Below are 16,623 nucleotides of genomic sequence, written 5' to 3' on the forward strand. Positions count from 1 at the left end.
AGTCATATGTGTTTTTGTGCTTGTGTGTCTGTATTTTCATCACTGAATGCTTTGAAACTCAATATGGTGATCAAAATTTATCTCATTGTTTTCAACGTTTATGAAAAATGTGGAATGTTCACTGTTGTTAATTACCAAGTGCCTATATATGGAAAGTATATACCAGTGATGGCGAACCTTTTTCCCCTCGGGTGCCAAACGCATGTATGCGCATACCCACACCCATAATTTAATGAACTCCCACGCTGTTCCCCCTGCGCATATGAGCATGACCCCTCCCTGCTGCCCCAGGCATGTGTGCATGGCTTTTTTGGAGCCTGGAAAGGGCTAAAACGGCCTCCACTCCCCTCCTGAGACCGGAGATGACACGTTTCCCAACTTCCACTGGGCCCTGTTTTCACTCTCCCCAAGTTCCAGAAGCTTTTTTTGGGAGGGGGAAATGGCCTCCCCTGCCTCCTGGAGACCCTTCGGAGGCTGAAAATTCCCCCCCAAGAGCCTCCGTGCAAGCCCTGTACTTACCTGGCATCGCGTGGAGATTCCTGGGAAAGGAAGAGTAGCATGGGCTGGAGCCGAGCTAGGGCAACAACTCGTGTGCCCGCTGATATGGCGTGCCATAGGTTCACCATCACGGATATATGCTAGAATGATAAATGTAAGTTTAATATGAGTAATGAAGGAAGCAGGGAGACTCCCTCAGAGATCACTGATGGGATAGTGATCTCTGTTTAAAGTCTTAGCCAGGTGTTTGCTTTCTGTTTATGTATGTCTCTTTGTACAGTGGTATCTGTGTATGCACAGAAAGTCATTAAGAAAGGAAGCAGAACTATGAAAACTATTATTTCAACAGGATTGGATGCTAAAGCTATTTTTAAAAAGCCCTCAGAGAATCTGTTGATTTAGATAACACTAAGGGTACACTATATAACTTTGACATTTCTCAAAAGGCCAAAACTGTGGAGAGATTTCTTCTACTTAAAACAAAATAGCAGCTTTTATTTTTCTTCAGGAAATAATGAGTACCAAAAAAAAAAAAACGCTTTAAGAAAACTTGATGAAATCTAAAAAATCTTCCACCCAGTTTTTAAAAATTTATTTGGTATGATATGAACTTTTTTTTGTGAGTATGGAGACAGAATAAAAATGGAGAAACTCAAAGCTGGGATAAATGAGCTCCACCTTTATGAAAAGAACATGGCCATAAATGTTCTTTAAGAAGAGAACTGAGTTACATTGGCAGACTGGCATGAAAAATACTGGAATCTCTTCCTGAGAAACTTTATTCCATGTTGAAGTCCATTGATTGAACTGCCCATAAGCATTTTGAAGTCTCAGATGTGGAACAAGTTCCTCACAATAGCCAATAGGTGGTCCATATTTTCACAAAGATTGATAGAAATCTTATGTCTCAGTCTTGTTAAGCATCCTACTTTCATTCATATCAGTATATATTTCAGTTCAAATCCAGCTCAAAACCTGACTGAAGAGATGGAAACCACATGTATACTAGCACTATTCAATCATTATTTTCAAAAATCCAGTCAGAAACTTTGCTAAATTTCTCCCAAATTCTTCCTTCTACCCTACCACATTCCTGTCTTATTGTAAAGTTAGTCATGAATAAGGAGTAGGAGTGAGCATCAGATTTGGCCAAGTTCTGAGTGACGTTGTGGTTTCATGAGGCTTGATCTTTCAGAAACAAGCAGAACTGAAATAGGACTATCATGTGGCCTCAGGCACTTTCTAACACTGCAAAAAGTCAAGCACAGTTCCTGTAGATAAATAAATGCAGCTACTTACAGCTTTCATTTTCTGTAAACTCTAGGTTGAGGAGAAAGCAACAGAAGTAGACTACAATGAATGACAGATGCACTGTCTAATTACAAATAATGTATAAGCATATGGATACACGCAGCTCGCCAATTTGTAAAAGATTTTAGATACACTTTCCTTCTCTGCTTTATCTTAAAAGTGGGACTGTTTACTATCAAAGAAAGTGAAATGTATGTATCATTTTTATCCCAGAAAAAAAATCTAATCAGAGGCCTTTTCATTTAAAAATAAAATGTTGAAGATGACCAGGCTGAGCCTGAGGGAGAGGTCAAACGTATCATCAGTCTTGAGTCCCTTCACACCCACAACAGATCTAAGTCCAGTCCATCATGAATTCCACTGACTCTTATCTACCACCAATTTGCTTTGACTGTTAGTAGTTCAGATTCTTGTAGAGAGCATGAAGTTTATAAAAACTTATATATCCATTTTAAATCGCCCGGAGTTGCTGATTTTCCTGTGCTTGACACAAAAGTTTATTTACTAGGAAGACTTGGTCACTCAAATCTATAGTTACTCTGTTCTGTAGAAAGAGCAATGTTATCCCATTCTGTAGCAAGAGGAAGAAGGAAGAGCCATGAGTTCGTCAAGCTATCATAGGAATGGATTTCCAAAATCCAACATTTATATCAGATGCATACTATTTTTTGCTACACTTAAATCTACACTTAAGTGTCTCATTAAATTCCAGGAAGGTGAAATCAGAGAAAGGTGTCCATTTATTTAACATCATCCCCTTCCACATACCCTGTTAAATTAAAATTCTGTGGCACCCTTCAAGGTTCTCGTATGATTATATTTTCCTGTTTAAATCTGGTAATAAATTAAATCTGAAAGTTTTTATTTTGGTCCCAGTTTATTAGGCTATTTTCCAAATTGCAGAATTGAATCTGAATCAATCTTATGACTTATGATAGTAGGATATTATTCTGTTTACAACCTAGGAGTCTGCATGTACAAATTTACTAGATAACGTGTTGCATCACCAGGAGAAAGAAACAGCCTTTTAAAAATCTGAAAGGAAAAAAGTGGGGAGGGGAGAAATATTTTCGATTCTAGTTGTAAAACTGGAAGTCAAAATGTGTAGTTGACAGGCATGCAGCCAGATGACTTTAGATCACTAGCCTTTCTATCAGAGCAGTCTTCTTATTTCCACATGGAACACATTTTAACTTAACAATGTGTAGTTTGGCAGAAAGATTGTTTTTCTTTGGCACAGAGATGTTGTCTCATTTCTTCTTATTTTTAAAATGCATTTTCTGCCTGATTATATATATACAGTGAATTATCAGCAGTCTTTGAACTTTTAAAAAGTGAGGGTTATATTTTTTTAATAAAAATGTGAAAATGCTTTACATAAGATAATTATGATGCAGGATCATTTGGGAGAATTTATATTTAATTTCATAGCAAGAACTATCAGCCAGAATGTTCAATGTTTACTTAAATGCATTTTTAAGTGCTTATGAAATGTTGATTGTGGCGTGCCATCCAGTCACAGACTATCAAAGATAAAATCTTAAAATAGACCTTAAGAGATCAGGGTTTACCCAGATCTCTTATGTTACAGTTACAAAGATTGTAAGGGTGCCAAATATGTTTCCCCCCCATTCCCTCAGCATCATGGCTCCCCATCACAGACTTACTGTAAGCACTCTCCCCTTCTCTTTCTTTTGTAAAGAAGAGATCTGTTTCTACCTATCTACCACATTGCATTGAGAATGCTTTCCTTGACTGGAGTCTGTGATTGTGGATCTGGAGAAGAAGCTATGAAGCTTCTTCAAGATCTGGATTCAGTAAGTTTAAAATCATTGTCAGTTACAACAATACCAGATTGCACAAGGTTACCTTTTAAGGCTATTTTGAAAGCCTGAGGCTTTTTTTAATATTCTACTTTTGAATGTTGTATTATCTAGTGCTATAGTTAAAACAAAAGACCACTCATTTTCTGAAATAAAAAATACGGTACAAGAATAGTATTTATCATCCTTTTTTCCAGAAACTAATGGTGACATCATGCCTGCAAATTGAACTCTCTCTCTTTCTCTCTCTGTCTCTGTCTCTCTGTCTCTCTGTCTCTCTCTCTCTCTCTCTCTCACACACACACACACACACACACACTACTGTCCATAAAATCTATAGGGTTAACAATCATATCTCTAGCTCTGCTTCTGCTGCTATCTAATAAACCCACCCAAACTAGTTATAGGCTTTGTCTTTTTATTTTATAAATTTCTATACTGCAGGATAGTGTACAATTTAAAATCAATATAAAACATAATTCCTAAGTAACAGTTTTGAATTTCCTATAAAAATCAATTCAATCAACGGCAGTATATAAAGAACAAAATATAACCCACCATATTTATGACTGGGCAGATACCACTGTATTCTATGTCAAATTTCATCTAAAAAAGAAGTGGATTCATTACTTTATGGAACACCAAGAGCAAAGAGTTAGGCATTTCTGAGGTAAAGTGTCCACAGCATTGGACAATAACTGAGAAGACCTCATGAAGGCCTCAATCTTCATGCTCCATCTCTTATCAACATAGGATTAAATAGAATTTTCTGGATGATCATGCCTGATGGACAGAATTATTTTGAATAATGTACTCCTTACTGTAAGCCAGTGTTGTGTAATATAGGGCTTTACAAGTGATGAGCAATACTTTCAATTAGGACTGAGAATGTTTAGCTACCAGGGCAACAACTGCAAAATCAGTGTTGTTTTGGAATCTTTTGTCTAGAATTAGAGTACTCATGGAGGTTACATTAATGGAAAGCTTAGATGTTTATGCATGACCACTGCTTCTACTTTGTTACCACTGTAATATCACAATTTGCCCCTAACAAAACCTAGAGTGGATAACTTCTGCATTCCATCCAGTAATTTAAAAAATAATGAAGTGGACTTTTAAACATTACAATAACTATGATTTCCTTTCCTCTTTTATGGGAGAAGGGGGAGGGGAGACAGAGCTAGCATAACAAGAGAAAGGAGGGGGGAAATTCTTCCCATAATTGTCTGAATATTTGCCCTAAGGCATAAACAAACAATAAACCCTGGTTCACAAGTCTACTACATACTACAGCAAAGATTGCCTCAAAGTAAGTACACTTAAAAAACAGCTTTGGAAGTAGTATAGCTAGAAGATAAGGTAGATTCCAAACTAACTTTCTGAGTTAGCACTCCATTTTGTAAATGTGTTCTTCTGTGTCCTTTTCTGGATTGAGGCTATTTTTTAAATATATATATATAACAAACTTTTAATACTGTGTTAGTTATATCTAAAGCATTCAACAGACACTGCAGGGAATCCCATTGTGTTCAGTAAGATTTGCTTCCAGGTATCTCTTCCTGGGGTTTTAGGCTGAGTTTTTTTTTTTTTTTTGTCTTGGAAAACTTTCTGACCACTTCCAGACCAGATAAAAATACATTTTTCCTAAGGAACACACCAGAAATGTTCTATATTTAATAGAATGGTTCATATCACTAAATTTAAAAAGTATTTCTCCTTTTGAGCACTGCTTCCTTAATTTCATTGTATTTTTTGACTCTTTGTAAAAGCCTTTGTTAAATATATTTATGTCTTTATCTTTAAACGTATAGAATTCTTTACAGATATATTGTTTTTAAAAAAAGAACTAAATAGGAATATTCCTGGGCTCACATAGTTTAGTATAGCCTTTATTGTCATTGTACAAAATAAATGCAACAAAATTGGTTAAGAAATATCCCAAGCTCTAATTCTATTCCTCCAACATATATTTATAATTCTTTTTTTAAAAAAAGATTAAAAAATACATACTATTTGTTCATGTACTTGTTTCTGATTTATGAAGTTCTGGCTACTTCAGAAGAAAAGTAGAACAAGCAGAAATGCAAATTACCAGGCAATGGTTGGGTATGCCATTGAACAGATCACTGCACCAGCTGCTGTTCTGAAACCAGGCATAGGTACTGCTGCTGACATATAAAGAGTACCATTAAGGAAAAGTTGTTTATTTCTGCTTCTGCTGAAATCATAAACACCAGCCCAAGTCTGACAGCACAAGCTGTGCTGCCGTAAATTCTTGTACTTTGCTGGCCATTCTGAACTGCCCAGCAAAAGTTACTGTAGCTAAATCCCATATACATTTCATGATATAATCCTGCTTAGAAGATGGTATCATATTCACCCCAGCAGGGTGTGCAGAACCCTATAAATCAAAATGGAGAGTCTGAAATCTCTTTCTCTCTCTCTTCCTTCCCCCTCTGTCTCTCTGTCTCTCTGTCTCTCTCTGTCTCTCTCTCTCTCTCTCTCTCTCTCTCTCTCTCTCTCTCTGTCTCTCTCTCTCTCCATATCTCAAGAATCTGTGCAAATCCTTTGCCAGACAATAGGCCTTCATATGTTTTGCAGCTTAGCAGACACCAAGGAATTTTGTTTGGAAGCGATAGCTACTGTCTTATGTAATATTTAGGACGTATTCATGAAGCATCTGGCAGAAAATAAAAGTATTTCCTCCTCTAACATATGCTGAAGAAGGATGTGGTCCTGTGCTGCTCCTCCTCTCCTGATTTCTTGCAAATAACACAACAGAAGAGACAGTTGTTTCTGGCTGCCCTGCTGCTTGTCATGGCTGTCAAGCAAAATCCCAAGAATTATTGCTCTTCCAGATGTGAGAGATTTCCAGGCAGCCTTAAACTGCCTGTGGTTTGTGGTGCTGTAGAGGAGAGAAAGGAGATTAAACTTCATCTCATCAGCACAATCTGAAAAGATCACACAGAGGACTAATAATTACAGCTTTTTCATTCCAAAGCTGGACCTGAGAGGCGTTCCTGTTTTTGTTTCAGGGTTATGTCACATTAAGTTTGTTGGATTAAGGTCAAACCATCTTGAAGGAAGAATCAAAACTGAGAAGAAAGAAAAGAAAATTAGCTCTCCCTCCCCTTTCACGCATTTTGTGTTCTCAAAACAACAACTGCACTGCATTCCACTTTCTCCAGCTCAAAAGAAAAAGCATATGAATGTAATTCTGTCACTGTGAGTTGTCAGCGCCTCTCAGCACAAGCTTATTAAAGAAAGAAATGTTTACTTAAAATTAGGAAACTCTCTAATGCAGAGGAAACTGTCATAGAGTAATCAGGCACCACTTCTCATTTTTCAGTAAAGGCTTTTGCACTGATGAATTTTTCCATTAAAAACTCTTCACATTTTTGGGAAATGATTTTGTTGTTAACTGCCTGATATGATAGCTTCATACCAGATGCATCTCTCTGCAGAATTTCAGAATAACAGAATGCAGTTGATGAAGGTACGGTTAGCACAATCTGAAAGTGCCTGCAGAAGGCAATGCAGACAAACAGTTTCAGAAAACAACATTCCAGCTAAACCTAAAATTTTCATAACAGTTTCCAGAATGATTCTGAAAATCAATTATGACCACTTCTGCTCCATTTAAGTCCTAGGGGAGCAAACTTAAATAAGTCATTATTTTCCCATTCTCTTTGATGTAGAGAAGTATATACATAACACCTGGAAATTTTAATTTAAATTACAGTTTGGACCCCAGACTCAGTTTTGCTTTTAAAAAGCAAACACATAGACATTTATATGAAATTGTTACCATCAGAACCTAATACTAAGAAAATGAAATGATTCTGTGTTTTGTTTTTGTTCGCATTTTAAGCCTAGCTGACAGCAGCCTGTAGATGGCAAGTGAGATCTTGCCGAAACGTTGCCAAGACAATCTCAATCTTACACGGGAAAAGACCCGAATACAACAAAACCAGCATACCTACACCCGTGAAAATCTACGAAAACATATATATTACTTTACTCCTATTAGAAAACATTAATTATAGATAAGGCAAATTCAGTGTTCCAAGAACAGCTGGAAAAAATTAGCAAATGCATGTGTCTTAGATCAGACCATAATTGCCCATAGACAACCTATACAGCTTTTTGAAAAAAAGAACAGTATTGGCTACCAGATGTAAACCAACCTTAGAGACCAGTTTCCATTTCTACTGGAGATCTGGCATTTCACAAACATGAGGGAATACCAGTAAAACAATGATGAAAACCACAGGTACGATTCACTGAAGATCATGTGTTCCTTTTCATATACATATATTAAACAAAAACAGGACTCTTCACACACATTAATTATTTTATAACAGTTTTATTTGTTTGTTCTTGGTTTTGTTTTTAAATTTTCAAGAAAAAGCTACAGCAGGGTGGGAAAGGGGGGGGGATGATCATCCCTCTACAAGGAGGTTCTCCAAAAACCCCTTTTTTTAATGCTCTGTGTGAAGTTGTCTTGAGCTGAAACCTCTGCTCCTTAAGGATTAAGGGATTGGAAAGCAAAGCCTGAAGCTGCTGTAATTTAAACCCTTCCAGTTCTCCAGCACAGAGGTGCAAAAAGGCCTAAGCCAGATTGCGTCTTTGCTAGTTTAACTTAGAAATAATTTCACCTTTTGAAAGTTTTGTACTATCAACATTCCAAAGACATCATTATCTTTAAAATGTATGTTTCTGGGGGAGGTGTTCCTTCCCGGTCTTCCTGGTTTGCAGCATGAGATCAGAGATGCCCAGTCACTTCTTTGAGTAGATCTGCCTCCAAATTGTTGTTTACAATGTTGCTGAAAATTTAATCTATGTGATATGCAGAAAGATAAACCTTTGGGGCAAATTTCATCAATGTATATAGCTGAGGTGAGTTTTCTTATTTATAAATGTTACCTTTCTTCCTGAAATACTTTTGAAGTTGCTGTTCCAAAGTACTTTTCGGTTACTGGAGAGATTTGACAAATGAAACAAAACTTTTTCCAAGGACACTATGTTCATGAGAAGAGGGTCCATTATGTTGTATTGAAGATAATTAATACATTCACCAGACAGAAAAAAAATACAGTTAATTACATGGTAACTGATTGTAGGTTCTGAGTTTCAATAACAGAAAGGCTGAATCCACAATTCAGTCTTCTTAGAAAGAAAGAGAGACAGAGCGAACGTTTGACACATGGAATTACAATTCTAACAGAAACAATTCAAAATAGACGCACAGAATTCTTGTTAATCCAGAAAAAGAAAAAATTGTTAATTGTGGTTGTTATTCTTATCATAGGTTTTTTTTCCGTATAGTTCTTTTGCCTAGTTCTGACATATATGTATAGGACAGCGATGGCTAACCTTTTTGTCATTGTGTGTCAAAAGCCGGCACACGCACGCGTGACAGTGCACATACATGTGCATACACCCATAATGCAATGCACGTACAACACTCCCTGTGTGTGCCCCACCCCTGCACATGCGCATGTGACTCCTCTGCCCCTGCACATGCGTACATGACCCCTGCGCATGCACCGCACTCCCCACGCATGCACAGCAGAGATCCGAACATCAGATGTCTGGCAGGATGTGCATGCGCATGCATGGTAGAGCTGAGCTGGAGTGATGGCTCACGTGTATGGGGAATGGGCTCCGCGTGCCATCACGGGTATAGGAGAACGAGTCCCTTCGGGGAGAGGGGGCGGTCTAGAAGTCTAATAGTTAGTTAGTTAGGTGAAAATGCTAAAGTAGTAGACTTTGTACATCATCTGTATCAGGTCTTCAAATTTCCCCTGTCCAACTGCCTGATCAAATTTTGGCATGACAAGAGGACTGCAATGTTTCTGGTCATCTTACCAAATACTAAACATGATTTTGGGATAAAAGAAATCAGACCTTAGATATGAAAATGTCACTTTCAAATGTATGAATACATATGATCTTAATCTCAAATTCTATCTATTGTGTCTTAACTTCCTTTGTGTGAAATAGGAATATCAACAAATTTATCAGTAAAAGCACTGGTTTGTTCGGTATATGATGATCCCAGAGTACAGCCGAGTCAATGTCAAATACAATGAAATTCTTTTTATTTCAACAAAAACATAAACATGCTAGAACTATTGCCTGATGTAAGCCTACCTAGGAAGATTTCTATTTGTACCTAAGGGAAGTCTTCTGAGCAATCATAAACAGGATTTAGGTGTATCTTCTTTCTATTGAAATTAAAATGACAGACAGATTTCCTTTGCCTGCAGTATTACAAAATATAGCATAGGGAAGTGATGGCAAACCTTTTCGGCACCAAGTGACAAAAAGGGAGCAAGCACGCATGTTCGCCTGGGACACAACTTAGAAGAGGAGCTGCCCAGGGGACATGCACACACTGGAACATGAACTTCCGGTTTCCAGCATGTGCATGTGCACCAACTAACTAGTGTTCCCGTTACTGGCTCATATGTGCATATGACAATCAGCTGGCCAGCGTGCATACTCATGCCAGAAAATGGAAGAACAGCTCTTCCAGTTTCCGGCACTGCTGCACACACAAAGGTCAGCCAATTGTCGTGCACACGTGCATGCCAGAAATCCAAAAGAGGAATGGGTGACTCACACGTGCCAATTGACATGGCCCCATGTGCCACTTCAGGCACACATGCCATAGGTTCGCCATTATGGGCATAGGGAATACACTTGGGACCCACCACAATCCATTTCTATGCCTCTAAGAGCCTGGGTGAGGCTTTTTTTTTAACATATGTCTTTTAACATTTGTTCCCAATATAGAGTGTGGCATAACCTCCTTGTGAATGTGATCCTCAATAGGCCATTCAAAGTTGGGCATGGTACTAAAGCCGATAGGCATTGTGTATCCCTGGCTAGATTGGCTAGATTGTGCCAGAAATATAATTTAAGTATTTATTTGTTGATCAAAGCTGTAATGTGAAATACATCTACGTATCAGCCAGGATACTTAACCAACATGTTTCTCTAATTTTAATCCATCTAATAGCTAAATTAGTTACTGGAAATGGTAAAACGCCAGATTTATATTTATTAGTCCTTCTTTCCATGATACCTTCATATTTAGGATCTGTAAAGGCAAGCTCCCTGTACTTATAGTTTCTATAGTCTTCTGTTTTTAATTCCATAGCTTGTAATTGTCTGAAACCAGTGACGTGCGGTGAGATTTATAGCTGGTGAGGCACTGACATCATCAAATGATCATCATGAAGGGACGACTGTGACAACTTTGATCTTTGCAAGCGTGCAAGCAAAATACCCCTGGATCACGGTGGCGGGGACAGCAATTCCTTCCACTGCGCTGCAGAGAAGAGCCACGCTGTGCAGGAAGCTCCTCAGTGCTAGCCTCAGATCAGCACGAGCCGCGGTCCCATTCCCCTCCTTTCTGAGCCAACATGAAGGAGACCGTGGCTCACGCTGATCTGAGGCTAGCGTTGAGGAGCCTCCTGCACACACGGTCCCATTCACCTCCTTCCTGAGCCAACATGAAGGGGATTATTATTATTATTATTATTATTATTATTATTATTATTATTATTATTATTATTATTATTACCACCAAAGAGAGTGGTTCCTGAAACTTTTGAACAACCTTACACCTTCTGAATTTTTTTGTAAAGGATGACCTTGGATAGATTCAAATCCTTTTCTTCTTAAAACCATTGCATGAATTCAAAATATACAAATAAAGATAGCAGTGGAAAGATAGAAGAAAGGAAAGTTATAGCTATGGGACAGACAGCTGTACATCCCAATTGAAGTTCTAACTCTGCTTTTCAGAATAAAACAGGTGTCAGCTAAGAAAAACTGAAAAGAAAAGCTTCAAATCTTTCTGCTTTTCTATCTAGACTTCAGAAATTCTTCAAATTATTTGCATAGAATGAGGATGAACAAGGCATGATTCAATCACTGCAACAGCTCTCAAACACAATATTAAGAAATGAATCCCCAAAAAGTAACACTGATAGCAACAAATTGCTAAAAAACATATTCTTATTTTTTTCTGATAAGAAAAAATTATTCCCTAGAAATAATATCAACAATAACAACAGTGTAAACCCTGAAGCCATTTTGGACCATATTCAGGGTTCCCACAGCTCCCACAACAGGTGATCAAGCTTCAAAGGAGGAATACAATTGTTTGAAAATATAAACAGAATTGTGCTTATGTTCATAAATCATAAATTTGTTAGAACTATGTACTTGCTGTGTATATTGCATCTGCTAATGTATACTGTAGATTTCTAGGTTCAACCAGCATGTTAATACAAAAGTGAAGCCTACAATTGTGCCCAATGACATTGACAATGGAATGTAATAAAGCTTTCCTTGCAGTTCATCTATTGGGGGTTACCTTCAAAATCTAGAGAAAGAGAGGAGAAATATAAGAGAGTTGTCATGATTGGAAAGATGCCATGGAAATTTTAATGTAAGTTCTGCGTTTCTGTAGTTTTCTTTGTATTTCAGATGTGGGCTATCTTCAAAAGGAAAGTTTTTGCTCTTGTAGGGTCCTGATACTGTATTTACTAAAAGCTCATCTAATGATTCATAAAAATATTTCTCCTTTTTTTCCCTTCCATTCAGTCATGCTTGGACAAGTCCCCGAAATTTTCTTGGCAAGGTTTTTCAAAAGTGGTTTGCTGTTGCCTCCTTCCTAGGTCTGAAAGACAATTACTGGCCCAAGCTCACCCAGCTGGCTTTGTGCCTAAGGCAGGACTCCAAAATACAGTTTCCTAGTTTTTAGCTTAATGCCTTAACCATCATAACACCAAATTCCCAAAACTTCTTCTATAGAAGCGATCTCCAACCTTTATGGCTTGGTGGTCCGGTGGAGGTACAGAGGTAAACTGGCCAGTACAAGCGAGCTGGTGCATGCATGTGGTGGCTTGCCACTTATACAAGTTCAGCTGAACAAACACACATGTGCCAGCCAGCTGCTCATGCCCATTTCCAGCAGTGGGCCACAGTCCAGGAGTTGGAGACCCCTGCTTTAATCAGTTGAAGTGTGTATTACGACTAGTTTTAATAAGTGTTGGGTTGGTGGAAGGGGTGAAGGATTTCGATCATAATGTAAAAGATAGAAAATCTTTTTTTTTTTCTTTTACCCATAAAAATTGCCTCCCTGTGGCTTTCAGTTGGCAAGAAGAAATCTAATGATGACTCACACAGAATCCTGGTCCTAAGTGAAGTGGGATAATCTAAATCTCCTGTACGTTCAAACTTTTGGCACACTTCCGGTTTGTTTAAAAGCTCTCTCTAATATGTAATAAAATAATGTCTTCATCAGGAATGGCAAACCACTGGTACTGGTAGACTATGCTGGCTGGCATGCAATACAAATTGCTGTCTCCCCATTCTCTATTTTATTTGTTTATTTCTATCCTGCCTTCAGTTTAGGAGAATCCCCAAAGCACTTTACATAAAATACAATTACACAGGAGTTGTTTCTATTCCCTCTGATACATCGCATCACTTCTTCCAATAAAAACTTCAGTTCGTATTAGGTTGTTGCGGCTACTTTTCTAGTGTTCCATTCCCTCTCTTCTCTCTGATTGCTAGCAAGAAAGAGTTCACTTGTCTGATTGCATATTCCTTCCACCCTTTGTTGAGAGCCTGCACATCTGAGGGCCAGAAATTGGGATGGCTGTTGGAAAAAAAACGCCCCTCTGTTCATCTGCTGAGGAATGTCAGTAGCCTGTTCAACCTTTATTTCTACTTCCCCCGGGATGGCAAATCTTTTTACCGGCCAAGGGAGGGAGGGGGGAGTAACTAATGCAAGCAGTTACCAGGCAGTAAGTGCATATACTTTTTCTCATTTTCAATAGTACAGTGGGGCACCTCTTCACCAACAATGACTGGAGCTGTGCAAAAGCCATCAATGGAAAACAAAGCTTAAGCAACATCTGAAAAGGTTTCATTTCCACCTGCTGCTGCTCTTTTTCCTTCTCCTCTTCCTTCTTTATAATCTTACTTTATTTTTATTCCACTCTTCCTCCCAATGGAGTCCAGAGTGATGTTCAAAAAAAAAAGAATAAAAAAGCAATATCTCAAAGAAATCTATGAAATCAATAACACCTGTTGTAATCCACCTAAAATACAAGAATTAAAACCTTTTATTTTAAAAAGTCAGGCTAAAAGGCAGTATGCTCCAGAAGCAGATGTAAACCTGCAATCACTCTGCATCATCCTGCGTTTTAAAATATTAGCCTCATTTACTTGGTGTTTATATACATTGTCTGACCCCTGAGATCTGACTCTCAATATGTTCTATTTCCCTTAGTCTATAGTAAACATCGGGGGAGGGGGGGAACATACAGAAAGGAATCACTGTTAAATGTTTTTCTAACATTGGACTATTAGCAATACTATTGAATCTTCTATTTTCAAGTACTGATAAATATAAAATAGGTTTTATGTCACTGGGCACATCTCTTTCTGTCGTTCTCTGTCTTTCTCTGTCTTGCTGTCTGTCTTGCTCTCCTTCTGTCTTCCTTTCTTCCTTCCTTCCTTCTTATTTTAATGCCATTTGTTTCAGATTTTTTTAAATTATAGCAACTTATTTAGCTATTTTATCCCATCTTTTTTTTAAAAAAAATCATTATTTCACCACTGAAAACATGAAGAACCAGAAGCATAGCTATTGTGCTGGACGGTCAGAGAAAGGAACACTAGATGTTTGATCTATAGATCAGGGCGACTATGTTCATAAGGAATTTAGAAATTTGAATTTGTTAGGGAATTAAGGAAGGATACAAGTAAAATATGAATCAGGAGTTCTTTGAAATGCACGTCATAAGTTGAAATAATGTGTCATAGTCTGTCAAGAGGCAAATTTGCTTTATCAATCACTTAATGTCTATATATTAAACTCCCATCCCATCAATTAATTCACTATAATATAATTATTCAAAGATAGTGCTTCTGATTTATTTATTATTTTTCACATAGAAAATTGGGGTTTATAATTAGCTATTGCTACACATGAGTTGCTAACTGTAGATACATGTTTCCTCTATATCTGACATGCATTCCATATTCATATGAATAGAAAATACTAAAATAGATTAACACTTATTATTAGTCCCATTCTTTCTAGCATTTTGATTATTATATGGCAGTTAACCAAATCCCTCTGGAATTTTTCAAGATTACTGTTCTCCCACTGTTGTTTCTCAGAAACAGGAATTGGCATCACAACTGAAGTCTCCCTTCCAATTATCACTTTGTCTGTATACTTAAGGTGTTTTCTTCTGGCTTTAAACTTAATTGTAGATTCTTTTGCTCTTCTCCAGTTATTCCTTGCCTATACTGGACCTACGTTAATTTCCACAAATGTAAAAGTATGGTTTTCTTTCTTATGTACCAGAGGTGGTATTTAGCCAGTTCTGACAGTTTCTGGAGAACCGGGAGTGGAAATTTTGAGTAGTTCAGAGAACCGGCAAATAGGCTGGCTGTTCTGTAGGGAGAACGAGGCAGACAGGAACTGAGGCAAGGCAGGTTGAAGCTAACACAAGCTTTATTAATAGTATAACACAGCAAAATGTAAGGCAAACCTCGACTCGGCAAACAGCAGCATTTGACAGCTGACAGCCCTTTTTATACTAGAGCTGTCAGACGCTGAACCAATAGAATGGCTGCATTCTCCCGCCAGCTGGCTGCTCGCATCTCAACCAATCAGGGGCCGGCAATGATAGTCAATGGTGTCGTAGCCTCGAGGACTTAACACCGGCCATGTCCCCGCTGCCTCCCAGCCTCCCAGCTGATCTTGTTTTGTTGCCCTGAACAGGAGAACAGAGCTGGAAAGCAGTTTTTTGTGGGGTAGGGAAAGGAATGGAGATTTTGAAATAACCTTCCCCCAGGAGTAGGGAAGGAAAGGGGATTTTGCAGTATCATTCCTCTGCCACGCCCACAAAGCCACGCACACAGAACCGGTAGTAAAAAAAAATTTTTGAATCCCTCCACTGTTATGTACCTTAATATTTTCCAGTCAGGAATGGCTGAACTGGATATGGCAGTAAAACTGGGACAAAATGGATAATATCCCTAAAAGCTCAAACAAAAATCTCATACACAGATCAATGATTAGTGTAACCATATGAACATTGTAAGTGTTTAAATAACTAAGAAAGGGAGAGATCTTTATATAGAATTTACGTATATGGCTATGTGGAGAAATGTCCACAAGATGTGTTTTTTTTAAAAAAAGAGCTAAGATTGTGCCACAATAGAAACAAGCAGAGTTTTGATCACGGTGCTGTGATTGCCATCTTAACCATTTTTTTTTACCACAGCATGAAGACACACCTGGTTATTAATTTGCAATTATTGATTGTGTGGAAAACCAAATACAGGTTTGATAGAATCTCCAGCAGTTATTTCAGATATGAATACCTGCCAAAGCAAACGAAAAATTTGTATTGTTATATGTATTGTGGAAAGATGAGTCTCGACTTCCAACATCTACAGACCTGCTCACTGATATTTGTGTATCTATTTTCTTCAAAAGGCTATACAAAAATGCAGGAGTGGTTTTTATTTTTTATTTTTTTAAATCTAAAAGTATTTTTAGATATTCAGTGGGTGGATCTGTCTGCATTTTTATTATTATTGGAAACAGAATACTTTTTTTTTTTAAGACTAGTTCTTGGCCAGGAAAAATATAGCCTTTCTTTAAAACAAAACAAAAAAGGACACTGCTACTACTAGATTAGACTTGCACACTAAGGGAATGTAGAAACATCAAGTACAAGCATTTTTTAAAAAAACATACTATGTAAATTCTTCAGCTAATTACTAGCGAGCTGGTCAATTCTATTTCTCTCCTTGGAGCTAATGCTCAAGGACTGAGAAACTCTAGTGAGCAGAAGTTGGGATGGATATCCTCCTTTTCAATTAAATGTATAGTACAGGTAGTCCTCAACTTACAACAATTTGTTTAGTGACTGTTCAAAGT

This window comes from Natrix helvetica (genome assembly GCF_964273705.1).
Source record: "Natrix helvetica genome assembly, chromosome: 4".
In the NCBI taxonomy this organism is placed as follows: Eukaryota; Metazoa; Chordata; class Lepidosauria; order Squamata; family Natricidae; genus Natrix; species Natrix helvetica.